Here is an 18,564-nt window from a genome sequence, read left to right as displayed (position 1 = left end):
AGCCAGTTGTCTAGATATTGCAACAGATGGAAACCTTCGGAGTGTGCTGAGGCCAAGACTAGCGTGAAGACCCTGAGTTCATGGCTGTGAGGGAACTGGTCAATCCATAAGTCAGCCAGTTCACCTCTGCCAAAACATCGTGGGAAAGCACTGACCAAGGTAACTTTATCGATGGGAATGCTTCTGGGGTGGAACACCACTATTTGTGCCAAAAGAGAGATGGCTTGTAAAGTTGAAGCAGAAGATGCCACCAGAGATCATTAAGCACTGGAATGAATATAATGACCTTTTAGAACTATTACTCTAGGTCTGAAGGTAAGAGTTTCTGAAGGGGGATAGGACCTTCAGAGACTGTTGCTCTGCTTTGTTATGTTAGAGATTCCCCTGCTTTAGGAGGAATCAGTGATCTGTGCTCCTACTCCCATTCCTGCTTTTGAGCATAAAAGGTGAACCCTGTATTGACTAGGATCCTGACAGAGGTTCTAGTCAATAATGTTCTGATGGGGAGTTGGGGTGACTTTTCTCTCTCTGCTAGGAAAAGACCAGCCCCTACATGCCCTTGTACTGAAGCACAACTGGTCTGACTGGGTAGAAAAGTTGAGTATATTTTAGTTTTACCAGACCACTGAGCTGATTAACAGCTCTCCTATGGCTGGCCCAAAGGATTAGATATTTTTACGTGGCTAGGAACCAATTGGTCACCTAGCAACAAGACCTACAGCTTACTGTGGGATCCGAACCACACTATATCAAGAAATGAATTTCTATCACCAGAAATAAATTTCTCTGATTCTGCGTTGGCCGAGCCGAGAATCGAACTTCGGACCACCGGATTGGCAGCCGAGCGCGAAAACCACTCGTCCAGCGAGGAACTGACTGGGTAGAAGTTGAATGGACTCCCATCCTTATGGGAATTCACAAGAGTAACAGGACTTGTTCCACCCCCAAGTACCTTGACCAAGAGTGGTAATAGTGAGAATGGCAATCTTGTGAATCCTCAAGTGGTGATAAGAACTCTTGAGGTAAGCAGTGCTCCCTTGAAAGGTGTCTGTCTCAAGAGTGGAGGGAGAAGCCGGAACTCCTACTGTTCCTGGAGGCAGATTTGTAATTGGAGTGGGACCTGTAGGATCTGCCTTGCCATCTAGAGGAGTGCCAGCATGGGGAGTAAGTTCTCTTGTGCGAGTGCTTGCTCATCTTATTCTTGGAGCTTTGATTTGTCCAATGAGGAAAAGGGGAATGAGGATGATGATGGCAAAGGGAGATCAATGACATTTCTTGACGGTCACCTCTGTGCTTACAAAAGAGGTGACAGGAGGTGAGGACTTCCACATGTATGGTCATTGGAGGGACCCCCTGAGAGGTAGATGTCAGAAGTGAGAGATTGAATTGCTCTTCATCCCTCTGCTCAACCAAGTTCTGTTAAAACACTGAAAGAGGTGAGCCCTACAATGCTTAATGAAGATGGCCAAACCTTCCAATTGCTGTATGGGTATTCCTAGTTGTTTTTTACCCTTCCTTTCCTATCTGGTGGAGGAGTAATCACTTTCAAAACTGCAGTTTGAGCCTCTTGGAAGAAGTAGTAGCAATGGAAGTGGGATGGATGTAGGGGGAAAGAATGTTCTGGAAGGACTTGGCATGGGGTCCCTGCTAATTGAAGCATCCCTCATAGGCTTTGGCATAGGGTCTCTGCTAATTGAAGCATCCCTCTTAGGCTTCCTCATCCTTTTCTTGTGATGCTTCCATTGAGAAAGCCATTTCAGCACATTTAGGGCAGGAGAAGACAAGAACAGAAATAGCACTACTGAAGGCACTACTACAAGGTCACCCACAACCTTCATATGATGTTGGTCTTGTCTGTTCTCCATTAGACAAAGAAAAAAGCACAAGACCAAAAAAACACAAACACAAATCACTATTACTTTTGGACATGAAACTGCACCAATATCATATAGTATATGCACTAAGAAAGTATTATTCACAAGGACACAAACAATGACCAAGAATAGCCTGCAGCTGGTAAAAAAAATTAGAACAGACATGCTCTATATTGCAGCCAAAAGAATAATCGGTAGCTTTGGCAGGGTAAGAATGGGTAAGCTTTCTTTGGCATCACCATCTGTGTAACTCCCTGTCCATCGAATTCACTGAAAGATACCCATATATGAAAGGCTTAGTGTTGGTATCCCCACAGGAATTAGAGGATGAAGCTAGGGGAAACCAAAGAACACTGCAAGCAACCTTTAGTTAAGCGAGGTGTGCCGATGTTACGAGCCTCCTACAGGCTTCTTGATGGAGTGATGTGAGAAATAGATGTACAGATTTGGGACACAATTGGTAGTTTTCAATGGCCTTTCGAGAGGCATATGTCTGCAGATAAACACAGCCTGCATTATCAAATGCAGTTTCTTTTAGCTATCTTTTAATCTTGGCTCTGCAATCCTATGTGGACAAAAATTATTTCTGTAGCTTATGTTGTATGTTGTCTCCTGCATCTATAGATTTAATTTCCTCAACTTTCCTATGTATGTGGAACCATTTTAAGCAAGATAATGATGTTGCATTCACATTCATTGTTTTCTTTTTCATTTTCAGCTATGCTAGACATCCCAGTTTATAAAAGTAGGATTCAGTCCTTGCATGTGTTTTTCACTCTCTACTCTGTCTTCAAAAACTCCTCCCACTTTCGGACGTTAGCAGAAGACAACTACATAGAAAATGATGATTCGTCTGCTGCTGAGAGAATGGTTTTGTAAATTTATGTGCAAACAGTTTGAATTCTATATGATATTTAAATGAAATCTGAATAAAATCTGTAAAATGTAAATATTATCCATTGTCTTTTTTCAGTGTAAATGAACACTTATTTTCCATTATTGTCTTACCAGTCAAGCATGAGAATGTAAGAGCTTTCCTGTACACCAGTAATGGTTGCGTATTAATCCTGGGAGACTGTTTTACCTTTGTTCATTGTGGTATATAAAAAATTATCATGTGACATGACCTTGAATATTACGTAATAAAGGAAGATTACTGTTGCCAGGAGGAGATGTGAATAAGAGGAATGTAATTATTCATAATAACCTCTTCATTAAAGTTATGAAGGAAAAACATGCAAATAATTCATACATTTACTTAGCACTCGCAGTCAACTCACATATAAGGCAGTCCTCGGTTATCAGTGGGGGTCCCGTTCTTGGTGGGGTGGTAAGCGAAAACCACCATTAACCGAAACTAGCGATTTACTGCGCTTATGGCTCCGAGTTTCGGTTAATGGCACCATCAGGTGCTGATAACCAAAACTTGGCCATAAATCGCCAATTTCATGGCACTTCCTAAAACCGGATTGCCATTAACTGAGTTTGCTGATAACCGGGGACTGCCTGTACTAAATTTTGTGGTTTTATTGAATTTTCATTTTTCTCCAGTGACATTCAGCTATGTTTGCAATTTCCTTGTTTTCTGACACTATGGCTCTCTGGTTAGAAGTGTATTTCACTCACTACTGCGGATCATTCTTAGTTATGCACATTATTTGGTCCAATATGTAAAACCTGTGTTAAAACAATTATTATTCTGGATATTTTGAACAGTTTAAGCTATTAAAATGTACCAGCACCTATTTCCTAGCCTGAAGGTATAGGGTTAATGGATTACTAATGTACAACTCAGTTTCATAAGAAAACACTTACCTACTTCAATTACAGTTTTTTCATTTTCTTCCTTTTATGAACCTCCACTTGTAATACAAAGAAAGTTTTTGTTGTAATCACAGTCATTCTGTAAGATGTAGAATCTGTAGATTTGATGTATTTAACAAAATAATTACATCTCCTTAGCGTAAATAATTTTTATGTATTGAAAACAAAGCCAGAATCTTGGTTTAACTTCGTTTGAATATAAAAGCAAGATACCGAATAGAATAAAAGCACACTTATAGGACTATGCAATGCGATTAAAATCTAAGCCCTCTGGATCAGCGTGTAAACTGAACATTAATCTCATTAACTGTGAATCTGGTCAAGAATGTCTAAACAGATTATTGAAATTTCATAGTTAGTATCTTAATTACACAATTTTGAAAAACCATTGGCACTGTCTCCAATTTCAATTGGATTTGTAAATTCCCCCCATAATAAGCTTTTCCAGGCACTATTGAATAAACTGTATTGCTTACAGGTGGCCTACTGATGCTGTTTATGCAATTGTCATTAATTGGTCTTCAAACAAAAATCTACCCTGGACTGAACTGCAAGATGAAATATTTTTACACACCACAAGAGAAGAAAAGATATCTATAAGATTTCAAACTTAAGACAGGATGCAAGTAAACTGGGCATCATAAAGGACAGAGATGGAAATATATTGCCTACAGATGAAGACAAAGAAGAGATGGAGAGACTATTTTAGACAACTTTTACATACTGAAAATGAGAGAGGAGATGGGGGAAGCACAGACGGTAGAGGGACAAGTGATGGAGATACAGGATACAGAAGTGAAGAAGATTGAGTAAAATGAAGAGTGGTAAAGCACCAGGTCCACCAGAGTTCCAAATCGAAATGATCAAATTACTAGGTACAGAAGGGGAGAAATGGATGCTGGATTTACTAAATGCCATATGGGAAGATGAATTAAGGCAAAAGGACTGGGAGGAGTCTAATGGTATATTTATGTACAAGCAGAAGGGAGAGGTCATAGATTGTGTTAACTACAGCGGAGAATTAAACTATCAGAGCACGGATTGAAAGTTTTAGAAAGGTTACTCGATGAGAGATTAAGGGAGATTGTAAAGATTGGGAAACAGCAGTATGGATTCATGAGAGGAGGAAGGTCATAGTAAGACAGCTGGAGGGAAATCAGGAGCTCTATTGTGCATTTATAGACCTAGAGAAAACATATGATAGCATCCCAAGAAAAGTGTTTTGGTGTTTGAGGAAGTGGAAAGTCCCAGTTAAGTTGGTTAAGCTGGTTGAGATGATATATTACAGAACAAGCAAAAAAGTAATAACAGTAGTTGGGGAAAAAGAATAATGGCAAAATTTTTAATAAATTTGCATTTTTCATAGCTTACAAACCTGAGGTCTTAACAATAGGATATAATTGACCTGATTCAGATGGGGATAGCTCACTTCGATCCAGTAGGTCATCTAAGTTCCTCTCTCCTCTCCTGTGGCATAGGAAATAATATTCCACCAACATTGTTCAGCTAGTGCCACACCACCTTAATCCTGGACTAACTCTGTTACAAATAAGGTCTGTCGTTTTCCTCCCAGGAGTCCTCCACTAAGGAGTCTACTGTTTCCTCTATCTTATGGTCCACTGCAGTAGCCAAGATTGCTTCGTGCCACTCCGAAAGTGGGTCTGTTAGCTCTACCTCCTGTATCTGACTCCTGCAGTCTGGAGCTAAGTCCATTTCTTACCTAGGCTACCTCAGCAATACTTTGTGAGGTAACCTTCTGGCTAGAAGGGATGCAGCCTTATTGAATGTAGCAGGTGCAGTAGATTCAAAGTCACTGTTAGCTTAGTAATGAGGACCTCCTAGAGTTGCAGTTTTTCTTCCCTGGTACGCAGTTAGAGGATGTGATCAAATGTAGGCAGACTGATACCAAAGATAAACTAGTCCAGCAGACAGTATCAAAATTGGAGGTTTGTTCTCATCCTCTTCCTCCACCTCAACGGCAAAATAGACGGTCTCCCCCGAAGAAGCAAACTAAACAGGCGTCTTCTGTGAGGACATCTCAGCTTCTTGGTCAAGACAACAACAACGTCCCTTTCGGTCTCATTCCTGGAAGCCAGGTAGGGGCACCAGAGGCAGGGGTAGAGGGTCGGGGAATGTCTGGCAGTCCACTGGGCCAAAAGGCAATTGCATGGAGGAGAGAAATGGGTAGTAGATGTCCTTCAGGTCAGATGTCTCTTGCCTTTCGACTTTCCTCCCCCTCTCTCAGACAAACCCATCCTCCACCTGGCTTATGCTTGGAGTTCTCTAAAGTTACCAGCTCTTCAAGGTGAAATTTTGAAGATGATGGACAAGGGCGCAGTGGATGTAGTACATCATCCTTCACCGGGGTTTTGCAGTTGCATTTTTCTGGTTCCAAAAGCCACAGGTGGTTGGAGGCCAGTGACAGATCTTTCTACACGGAACCTATTCACCAGGAAGACAAGGTTCAGGATGGAGACACCCCAGACGGTTCTGGCAGCAGTAAGGGAGAACGACTTTATGCTGTCAATAGACTTGAAGGATGTGTACTTCCAGATCCCAATTCACCCTTCATCTAGGAAGTTCCTTCGCTTCAGCCTCGGAGAGATCTTAAAGTTCAAGGTCCTTTGGTTTGGCTTGACTACAGCCCAACAGGTATTCACAAGGGTCTTTGCTCTACTTTCAAGTGGGGTCATGCTCATGGGATTCTACCGAGATACCTCAACAACTGGCTGGTCTTGGCAAGTTCCAGAGAGAAGCTACTTCAAGACAGGGATAGGGGTCAGCATTAAGCCCATTTTTGTTTGTGTTGTCATGGATGAGCTAAGTGAAGAGATCTGGAATTGAAGAGCTATGGGAGAAGTTGTATGCCGATAATTTGGTGATTATTGTCAAAAATGAGGAAGACCTACAGAGAAGGGTTGGAGAGTGGCAGGAGTCTTATGAGAGAGGTGGCTTCAAGGTGAATGTAAATTAAAACAGAGGTTTTGGTGAGCAGTAGGGAAGATAGAGGCATAATAGTAATAAAAGAGGAGGCTCAATTATAAAACAGGTGGAAGAGTTTAAATACATACTTAGGATCTACTTTAAGCCAAGATAGAAGATGTGAGACTGAAGTTAACAACAGGATAAAAGCTGCATGGGGTGGTGGAGAGAGGTAGCTGGAGTAATATGAAATAAATAAATGTCAATCAAACTAAAAGTCAAGATCTACAGCACAGTGATAAGACCAGTCTTAATGTAAGGAGCAGAAACATGGGCTCTAAGAAGAAAAGAGGAAGTACAGTTTGAGAGAACAAAGATGAGAATGCTGAGGTGGATTATGGGAATATCGCTGCTTAAGAGATTGGGAAATGACAAAATAAGAAGAGCAGGCTTAGTAAAAATTACAGAGGTGATAAGAGAGGCCTGATTGAGATGGTAAAGGCGGCCATACACATATGCGACTGGCATGGGGTTTGTCCCTGCCGGGATTATTACCGCGCGCTCCAGTCCGCTTAGGTATTGCCCATACACGCAGAGGACTTGCTCTACGCATATTTTGAGAGGGCAGAGTTAATATGCAGTGGCCGTGTTCCTTTCAGTCCTGTAGTGTCCTGATAAAGTGAGTGTTTTTAAATCATGGCACCAAATAAAAGGAAGATAAGTGCAATAATGATAATAGCTCCTGCAAGACGAATATGAGCATGAAATATGCAAGAAAAATCGTAAAATGTGGGTGAAACCATGACTAATAGAGGTGTTTTACCATATGACTTAAATGAAAGAATTAAAGGAAAATAACCCGGAAGACTATAGAAACTATTTAAGAATGACTGGGGTGTTCCTAATTTTGATTGCTGCTTCAGGTACAGTAATCGGGTAACGGATTCCGTTCATATAGTTTAGGAGGACCTCTGAATATACAATATACTTTTCAGCTTTTTAATTTTATTTAACCTACCCAAAGGTTTACCTGCATTTCAGAATGTTTCTCCCTCTCTCTCAAGGTGATATGGAATGTATAATTCTTAAACGTACTTTACTTCGTATAACAGGAATCTAAGTGACTCTGGAGATGATGAACCTGAATATCGATGAAAGGTGTGATATGGATCACTATGGGCAGATTTCCTCTCAAAAGTTTTTACTAGTGAAATTCAGTCGTTTAAGAATGTTAATGATTTTATCGCCACGTTTATCCTTTAAAATGTTTTACAAATTAATTTAAAATTAATTTATATTAGTCAAAAGATAACATGAAAGGTGGCTGGCAATTTTGGCTTTCACAAAAGCTGTTTGCATCTTTTATCTATTTTTATGCATAATTCCAGTAATTGCTCATAAGCTGCTTGTCTTTTTACTTAATGGGAATAATCTGGACTTCGTATTTTCCACAAGCACGGTACAAGTCCAAAAAATTCACGAATGAAACCGTGAGATAAATACTTGACTGACTGCGACATCCTTTCACAACAGCACTACTGCCCCGACTCCCACGAGGAAATAGGGTATTGTACATGTTGAAACTTTGCCTCAGTCCTTCCCAACACCTGTGGCGTGAGTCCCGACGCGCCAGTCAGTTCAACATGCTGAAAAGAAGACGGGAGGGCAGGACTAGCATCAATAGGCCCCCATACACGATAAAGACTGACCGGTTTGTGGCAGTCGCTATGAAATCACCGCGCCAGTCGCGTACGTGTATGGCTGCCTTTAAAGCATGTGGTGAGGATGGATGAGGAGGAGGGAGTGAAGAGGGCTTGGGAGGAACCTGTTGGAGGAAGTAAATTGAAAGGGAGACAGAGAATAGTTGGTGAGATACAGTGAAGGAAGATAAAGGAGAGGAGGTTTGGTGGAGGATGATGCCTTAGGTAGAAGGCAGAGGAGAAGACATCTGGCAACCGACCCCTTAATGTAGGGACAACGGTGAGAAAGTAGAGAAGAGTACCAGTGTGGCTGTGACACTAGATGGATTCTCTTAACAAGGAACCATCTGCCAGATACAGCAACTGAGTCTGAAATCCATATGGCAATGGCTGAACTTGAGCAGGAGCCCAACGATCAAGACAATTACTCTTTCATTACTAGAAAATGGAGAATGAACTGCCTTCAGCAGTAAAAAAGCTACTTTTATATTGAAAAAGGGTGATGAAATAGGAGCCAGAGGTAATGAACAGTGGGGTTCCAATGATGGATCAACAGCAAGGTACAACAGTAACCTATGGCATTCCAAGACAATTGTCGCACAAATAAATCTTTCCAGAGTAAAATTATTCTGGATTAGGGACAACCCTGGAAAAATCCTAAAAATGTATATCATTCTGTCTTTGCGGCTCAGCTTTCCAGAAAAATCATAGAAATGAAAAGAATAGGACCTAGGACTGCTCCGTGTGAGAAACCTAGAGTTAAATGGGCTGGGTTGGACACATACTCTTTTCAATTATATTTCATCTGTTTAGTCAATACCTTGTAGTGTCAGATTGTTGCCACTGTATCATCTCATTATCAGCTCAGGTCCAGGGCTGAATTTGCAAACAAGTATTAGGTCAGTACCCATCAATGAGCACAATCTACTTGTGTCCAAAAGGCATCAACAACAATCTTTTCTTTCTCTAGGTAATTAAGGGATTACACTGGCAATAGTAATTCCTCAGTGGCCAATGCCACTCTTTCACTTTTGATGCTTCCAGGCATATGACAGCACTAACCCCCAACAGCGTCAATGATCATTAGAAGAAATGTCAGAAATCAAAGCCAAACGCCATCAAGCAGAGAGAATATCTATAGCCATCTCACCACTAAAGCAGACCCCAATCTTGGAGTAAAGGAACTAAGTAATGCAAAAAATTAGCCGACATTAAACAAATATTTAAGAAAATTAAAAATAACCCTGTGACAAATGCTGGCGAGGAAGAACGGGAAATGAAATGAAAAAACACTCCCCGCACTGGAGCAAAACTATTATTACAGTCACACCCAGCAAAGGAATTCCAAAACCTTAAACTTCTTTCAAGAGTAGAATATCTTTTCCCAGGGACAAGAATATAAGAAGAATAAAGAAGACTTTACACAAGCTTAACTCTGCTGAAGCAATTGTTTTCATAAATAATAATAAAGCACAGGAACTTACTATGAAGAAAGCAAATCTGAATAGAATGCTTTCATAGATTACCTCACTAAGCACACCTCCGTAATGCCTCTCATTCTCCCAGGCAAGAGCTAGTGTACACTAAAATTATCATGGATTAATCACCTTTGTTCTTTTACAGGACTTGGCAAAAAATCAAATTGTTAGATTACAGTAAAAAGTAATCAAAATCACACGCTTCAGTTTGTGGAAAACCCTTAATTACTACAAAACCAATTACTTTAAATACCAAGTAACCACTTGGTTCCTAGCCACGTAAAAATATCTAATCCTTTGGGCCAGCCTAGGATAGCTGTTCATCAGAACAGTGGTCTAGTTAAACTAAGATATACTTAACATACATGGAGTATTTAATTTTAATTATACTAAACACTGTTGTAAATTTTATCATTTTAGATGATGTGATGTGTCCATGGGCCAAGCAAAGTGCAGCATTTTCCTGCCTACTATAATGTGTCCTGGGATGTGTGGAATACAACTTTACATTTACACTGTCACATGCTATTTCCAAGTTCAACAAGGTCACAGAGTGCCCTCTCAACCACATGCTTTGTCACATGAACCATAATAGTCTTAAGACTTCTTTATGACCTACCTTAACAAAGGTGACCCCTTGGAGTGACATAGTAGACAATATAGTTCCCAGTCAAGCCCTACCTAACAACTAGCCAATTACAGACTAATTATGGTTCTTAGTTCTCAGTTTCTCTTGGTTGCCCTCCCAATTGGTAGGCAAAAAAACAGTACTTGCACTAAATCCCTGGCAACTAATAGATCAAATTCTATCAGCCTACTAAAACGTAGCCACTAACAGTCCTGGTTGGCTTTTCTTCAAGTGTTAAAAATATTTTTACGCTATGGAAACATACCCGACGTCTTAACAATAAGATGAATCTTTTAGTGCCAGCTGGAAACCAGTGAAAAACAATCAAAGATTGTAAATGCAAGGAATCTGTGACATCTGGCATCCAATGTTTAGTTGAGGTGGAAGGGAGTCCAGAGACTGCGCTTGAATCCAGCGATGCATAAGTCTTCCAACCCAAAATGAAATATATGATGGGTGGCTAGAGGTGGGTTGTCACCAAAAAATGAAACCTAAGAGGGATGGCTAGAGGTGGGTTGTCAATGTTACGAATTCAGGTTTGTCAGCTTTGAAAAAACATATATTCATTAAAAATTTGTCATTTATTCATATGTGGAACAAACCTTTGGTCTTAACATTAGGATAGACACAGTTCGGCGCACCTTATTATTCATCTTAGAAATGAGAATTCTAAAGAAGAGGACCTACACCTTTGAGATGTTAGATATGTGGATATCCAACACTCAGACTACTGGGTTTAAATACAACAAAACAGGTCCAGATTCATAGGATACATGGAAGTCAAAAAGAACTATCTGTTCAGGCAACAAACCATGTTAGCCACAAGAAACAGGTTTGTCACCACTCCTCACTCCCCTTGCTATAGAGAGGAGTTGAAACTACTGAGAAGCAGACTTGTGTGTTGCGTGGAACGTAAAAAGTGCTGTAACAGTATGGCTGCAACGCTCACCTGCATCAAGCAAGTTTCAGCATACGCTGTGTCTATTCTTCAAACTGTCTGTAGGTATGAAGAACAGAGAAGAGAGAGAGAAAAAAAAAGACCAATCATCTGTCATTCCCTACCCCACACAATCATCTTAGGCAAGATACAAACTGGCCCACCAGGGACACTGGATGAGTCACACTTGATGAACAGCCACCACTAGACCCAAGGAAAAAGTGTCCTAGGATCTGGGGACAACATTCTTCAGGTAGAAGAAAGTGAAAGTGGTGTGATGCAGTCAGGAACCAGCATTCAAAATCCTATGAACAGATAAGTTCTTATAAAATGTACGATATGTTTTGTATTTTTCCCCTTTTTATTTTTGCCATGTATAAGTATATTCTTGAGGGGGGGATGTACGATATGTTCTTCGGCCATGCGCTGCCGAAGACATTACCGCCTCACACTTCTCAGGGGCAGCAGAGACAGGAACTTTACCGGCACGTGCTCCTGAACCGGGAAGGGCATCCTGAAGGGAACGGATGGCACGCTGCTGGTCTGCAAATAACGTCTGTGCTTGCATGACGGCCTGTGACAAGGCCCTTGGCATTGCAGGTGAGGCACGCCTCGGCGTGGCCTAGGGTGGTCGACGTATCTGGGGCATGGTTTGGTCCTTATCCTACTCACTGCGCCATGTTGGGTTTGCAATGACACAACGTCCTGGAGACTGGACTTTATTACAGGATACTCGGGAGCCAACTGACTCGCAACAGCGTATACAGAATTGCCAATAACGGATGCATGCTCGGCAGCGCATGGCCGAAGAACATATCGTACAAGGGAGGAACCTAATCCTCTGGTGTCATGGATTTTTGCATGCACCTAATTGGTGACAGAACTCGACGATGAGTAGTTAAACAGTCTACAACACCTAAACTCTTGGTGACGAGACCTTCAGATAACAATGCAGTGCTTTGACAGGTCAAAGCAGAAACTCTTGAAGATTACAGATAACAATTTGGGTCTTAACCATGAATTATGGGGCAAATGCAAAAGCTACTGACCCCAATCCACTATGAGTCTACATTATAAGCCTGAACCTGAAGCTCTCCAACTCAGCAGGAAAACTGTTTCAAACGTCAGTTTCCTGTAAGACGATTGAAGCAAGGGCTCGAAGGAGCTTGAGTGAGACTACTCAGTACCAGAGTAAGGTCCCAATTAGGAGGTCTGAGTTTCCTAGGTGAAAAAGACTGCTCAAAGCTCTTGAACCATAATGAGAATCCTCAGGGCAAAGTGATGTCCACATCCTTCAGAGAACTAATCACATCAGCCCTGTAGCCCCTTGCCAGTAATCACAGAAAGAACTTCCTCTGTTCTGACAAATATCCAGAAGATCTTGTCCACTGAACAGAAACTCTGAGTGGAGAGAAATCATTTGGATGACACAAATCACAGCAGCAGATGGCTCATCTTGTACACAGCTGACGAAGATGCTCTGAAGTACTAACCTAACCTCCGAGTTGCTGCTCCACAAGAAAAATTACTTGCTCAAAGGAGAAACTGGACAGACTCCAGACATGAAGAGATAAGGATTCTACTGACTGGTGGCATTTCTCCACACAAGACTGGCAAGGAAGGCTGTGCTATGGCGGAATCTCTCTCAGCCACTCAGCTTGGGTCTACAAGGAGCTACTAAGGTCAGCCTAAGACTTAGAACCTGCCAAAGGGAGTTTGCTCTTAATTCATTCCCGCCTCCGGATCTGCTCTTTTGTACCGAGATACCTCGTGAATGTTGGAGCGCTCATCTTGAAGAGCTCCAGGACTGGGGTATGGAGTGTACAGGACAAAGAACCCCACATCAACATGGAGTTGAAGGCAGCTTGCGTGTGTCTTCAATAGATTCTAGAAAGGGTGGTAGGGTACAACATCGTTCAACCTCCCATAATGTTCCCATTATGCAGAAGGGAGTCTTCTGCCACAATGAACAAAACCTAGGGACCATGAACACTAGACCTCCAGCTTCCTGCTGAACCGTGAAGTGAAGAGGTTAAAAGTGGGTATTCTCCAAGTAGAAAACAGACAATAGAATAACCCCAGGGGATGCCTTTTATGATAATACAGGCAGGTCCAGTTATCAGCAGGGTTCCATTCTCAGTGAGGTACTAATAAGCGAAAGCTGCCATTAACCGAAACTGTGATTTCTTGCGCTCATGGTGCCTCCGTTAGGTATGTTATGGCGCCATGACTCTATTACAGACATCTTATGGTGCCAATAACCAAAACTTGGCCAGTTATGGCGCCAAAATCGCCACTTTTATGGCACTAGCATTAACCGGAGGCTGCCTATGCTCTTTGCAGATACATTCTAAATATCCTACTATCAATTTGTGCATTGTCAAAAGTAGGCAGACCCGGGTTACGATGGGTTCGCCTTACAACATTCCGAGGTTAAGGTGCCTTCTCAATTACGTACATTCATCAGAAATTATTTCCAGGGTTACGACACCTACAATGTTGATGTGCCAGAAGAAATATGGCACCAAAAATGCTAAATAATCAATATTTGAAGGGGTTTTTTTTATAAAAAATTCAATAAGAATGCAGTTTCCATAGTTTTTAATGCACCCAAAGCATTAAAAGTAAGGTTTTCTTAGGATTTTTTACAATGTTCCAACTTACGATGATTTTCGGCTTACAACGCGTCTTGAGTACGGAACCCCCGTCGTAACCCAGGGACTGCCTGTAATTTCACTGTAGACAGACATCTTTGCACTGCCAAAGGAACGTCCATTTCCAACAGAGGGAACTCCCACCCCCTATAAGGTTATCCCCTATGATGCCGTACGTTCAGTTCGCTACTCACCAGAGGAGACATCCTATGATGATAGGAAAGAAACTTACATGAAACCATGGCAACTAATAGACCAAATATGGTCTGATCCGCTGCATTATATACATGTAATTCATTAAAGACTAATGCATACAGGTGATGTCAGTCAAAAACATGAACAAGGGGGTGAATCACTCTCTGCTCCCTTTCTCAATGACTGAATCACCTGACAGGTTCTGGAAAGCAAAAAAAAGGTCCGTCTCTGACATGTCTCTTAGTAAATAAATAAAAAAAAAAAAGATAGGGGGCGGACTATTTCCTTGAGGCGATCCCCGACACACTTTCCCTGCATCGGATACTGGCTGGATGATGTGCAAAGGGAAAGCATTGCCTATGAACAACACCACCAATTCTTAATCATGGACTTCTCTTAGCTGGCATCTGCCCACACTATTATCTCAATAGCCTACAATTGGATATGTCTGCACAGGCATTCTAGGAAGCTCTTGAGTCCTCCTTCACACTGCTAATACCTGATGCCATTTCCCTACCAGCACTGCCAATTCCAAAGGTACTTGCATGGCAGACCTACCCAAAAAGGTGGACAAGGACCATCAAAACAACAACAGACAGACCACCCAGTGCGCATCTATAACAGAAATTGAACAAACCAGCAAGAAAGTGGTTGTCATCGATGTCTAAATTCCCCTCTTTGGCGTCAATTTCCTCAGGCACTGGGTTTTTCAGACGTCACCCACCACTGCCTCACAGATCTGTTTCCCTTCCTAATGACAAAAATCTCAACGGGGTCTAGTCAGTCACTCGACCTCATCTCATTAGTATAATCCATGACCTACACCACCTGCAGTAGGAGTTTCCAGAAATATTCCAGCCACAACTCTGTCAACTCCCAGGGTACCAACCTAACTTGGCATCCTCCATTATATCAAAATAGGTCCACCATTCCCCTCCAAAAACTGCCATCTGCTATTAGAAAAACTTATCACTGATCAAATGAAAAGGCCTTCACAAAGACTGGATGCATGGGCTTTGATAGAAGGCCTCTAGCCCAGTGGCCTTACCAATTAACATGGCCAAGAAACCTGACATATCATGATGCTTCTCTACAGGTTGCAGGCAAAAACTTTCAAACAGAAACCAACTTTTCACACTTCCCATCAAGGCAGACATCACATTCACATCAACAGGGCAAGAATCTTCTCCAAGTTTGCCCAACAAGGTCTATGACAACACTTTGGTATCTACAAGCTATATTAAAATTGCAACAATAAATTGGTGTACTCTGGGCATCCCATGTGACTTCTTATAACCTGCAAAGAATATGCAGTTCCATCAAAAACTTAATACAGTGGACCCGGCCCCCTTCGCGGATTTATCTCGGGAACGCTTCCCTGCATTATTCGCGGAAAATTCACACATTTGCAGTATTTTTCTATGAGAAATATCCACAAATTCCTGGGTTTCTTATCAATTTCATCATAAAATGGACTGTTTGTGATAAAACTACTAAAAAAAGCAACTATACAAATTTTTTAGTGGGTTTTTCTTGAGTTTTTAACACGGGGGACTCTGTATAATAATTTTCATACTTTGTCTTTTCAGCGAACAGAATTCATACTACTCTACAGAAAACCTCATACAGGCAGCCGCCAATTAACAGAAGGGGTTCCGTTCCATTGGAATTGACGCTAAGCGAAATTCACCTCTAACTGAAATTCAAAAGTCTACGGGTGTCCCAATCCACCTTACGGTGCCATAGACTTGTTAACGATGCCTTAGACAGTGTCACAGCCAGATATTTTCCCTAATATGTAATAACTCTTTAATGAAAATGTGGAATTGAGAGAGAGAGAGAGAGAGAGAGAGAGAGAGAGAGAGAGAGAGAGAGAGAGAGAGAGAGAGAGAGAGAGAGACTGCTAATGTTTCCTCCATTTCTTTATCATTTCTTCTAGCTAAATGTTAAAAAAAACAAATGAGAATGATAAAAGTATCATTAGTACCGTTATAATCGTTGCTTAAGCACCACAGCCATAAACAACTGAACGATAACAGTTGTTTTGCTACAACAACCGAACCGAATCTGATAACAACAATGTTTAGCTTGCATTTCAGCCATCGTACGATAGTAAAAAATTATTATAGCTATGTTACAAATCACGTTAAGTAGAACAGGACTTAAATGTTTTTGCATTATACCTTTGCTTGGTATGGAGAAAATATTGGCAAGGAAATATAGTACTGTTAAATTTAAGCTGCAGTTGTAACTGAAGCTGAGAAAACAAACGTTCACCTGCTAATGACTTTTAAATTATCGTGCATCAGCAACATGGATGCAATTCTACCGTAAATAATAGTGGAGAAAAAAGTATTTCAATGAAAAATACTGGTATTGAAAGAACACACTTCACTGTTGTTTTTTCAAGCCGATAACAGATATGTAAATATCATATTATTATGAAAAGGGTGAAAATAACAAACATAATCAGTTGTTTTACACAAAATAACATGCTCCCGACACTATCTATTAACGAAAAAATAACAATACGTAGAGTTCACAACAAGACGTACATATTTATGTCATATTTCAACCTAAAGGACTTCATATAAAGAAAACTAACCTATTTACACTAAATAGAAGCAAGAAAATCGCTCCGAATCGAGTCAAGTAGGGTGAAATAACCCTGCCTCTGCCCTCAGCTGACTTTTCCAAACCAAACCATAGATTGCTTTGTTTGTATTTTATAATACTAACGTAGTACAGTGGACCCCCGTATTCGCGGATTTCTCTCGGGAATGTTTCCCTGCATTATTAGCGGAAAATTCGCGATTTCGCGGTATTTTTCTATGAGAAATATCCACAATTCCTTTTGGTGTTTTTTTTGATGAATTTCATCATAAAATGCACTTTTTGTGATAAAACTTATTAAAAAAAACCAAGTATGAAAATTTAGTGGTTTTTCTTGAGTTTTAACTAACAAAATAGGCTGTTTTTAGCATTTTTATAGGGGTTCCAAACATTCGCGGGTTCTAACTATTCACGGGGGGGTCTGGTACGCATCCCCCGCGAATACGGGGGGACCACTGTAATATGAGACTACACACAGTATTACTGGATACAGTGATGTAAAGCATAAATTTTTAAAAGAGCAGAGGAAAAGTTGCATATTCATTAGGTTTGTATTTTATGAGGGTCTCTCAGAACTTCAGCAAGTACCAAAATACCAATAACCAGACAACAGCACCATCTATTCACAAAAAAACATAAAAAAGGCTGGTTCACATATTTAAGTAAATTTTCCAACTTAAAAACACTTCACATAAAGAAAAATAACCTTGTCACATATGAATAGTTTCTGGAGATTAATTTACACTAAATAGAGGAAAGAAAATCGGTCTGAATTGAGTTAAAATGTTGAAATAATCTTACCTCCGCCCTCACCTGATTTTTCCAAACCAAAATATGATCGACTTGTATGTATTTTATAACACAATTAGTAATATAAGACGACATACAGTATTATTGAATACTGCGAAGTCAAGGTAAACTTTTTAACTTTTTAAAAGAGCAGAGGAATAGTAGATGCATATTCGTTACGTTTCTATTTTATGGGGCAGTCTCGGCACCTAGCCTAAGCAACCGATAACCAGACAACGGTGCTATAATCCCTACAGTGTAAAACCCAGTTACGAATATATTTAACAAGTGCCGTAAAACTGAAATGCCGCTTACCAATAGCGACCGCAACCGTGGGCTGCCTGTAACCATCTTAGCCACATTTTGAACAAAACCCTAAAGGAAAATAAACATAACAAATCCTGACTGAAAGAATAGTCTCAACTTCGTCATTTTTATTTAAACAATATGTCATTCCATCACAGAAACATTGTACAAGTCTCCTTCTTCAGTATGTTTGGGTTGGGGCTTTCTGCTGTCGCTGTTCAGTACTTAACCGCTGTTCTCTCTACATCTGATGAGAGACAATCTTGCATATCTGGCCTGAAGCAGTATGAGGTATTCCTTGAAATGATTTTTATTAAAATTTACTGGCTTAAAATAAAATCTTCAAGTAGGGAAAATTATGAATAGTCGGTGAAAACAATAAGAAATAATTAAAGTTCAATATTAACTAACATTAGTGCAAATAGCTAGGAAGGCCAATTTTAACTGCCTCTTCAACCTCTTCCAGTAAAAATGAAAACAATAGCAATAATAGCAATATCCATAATCATTACTGTCAGATGATAATGAAGATAATTATAATAATCGTTGACATTATCCAGCATAAAACCAAAACACTTGAATATGAAGATCATCCAAAGTTACACAAAAATATTTCATCATCAATAATAATAAAAATAAAAATA

The 18,564-nt window shown here is 40.5% G+C and overlaps 1 protein-coding gene across 1 annotated transcript in view; it reads left to right on the top strand.

The window, feature by feature from the left end:
- Window positions 1–18,564, top strand: part of LOC135222013 (exportin-7-like) — a 364,750-nt gene that overhangs the window by 254,776 nt on the left and 91,410 nt on the right. The gene's annotated exons all lie outside the window — the stretch shown is intronic.

Source organism: Macrobrachium nipponense, chromosome 3 (assembly GCF_015104395.2).
Source record: "Macrobrachium nipponense isolate FS-2020 chromosome 3, ASM1510439v2, whole genome shotgun sequence".
NCBI lineage: Eukaryota > Metazoa > Arthropoda > Malacostraca > Decapoda > Palaemonidae > Macrobrachium > Macrobrachium nipponense.
Note: the sequence above shows the minus strand (reverse complement) of the source record. Positions and strands in the feature narration are given on the sequence as shown.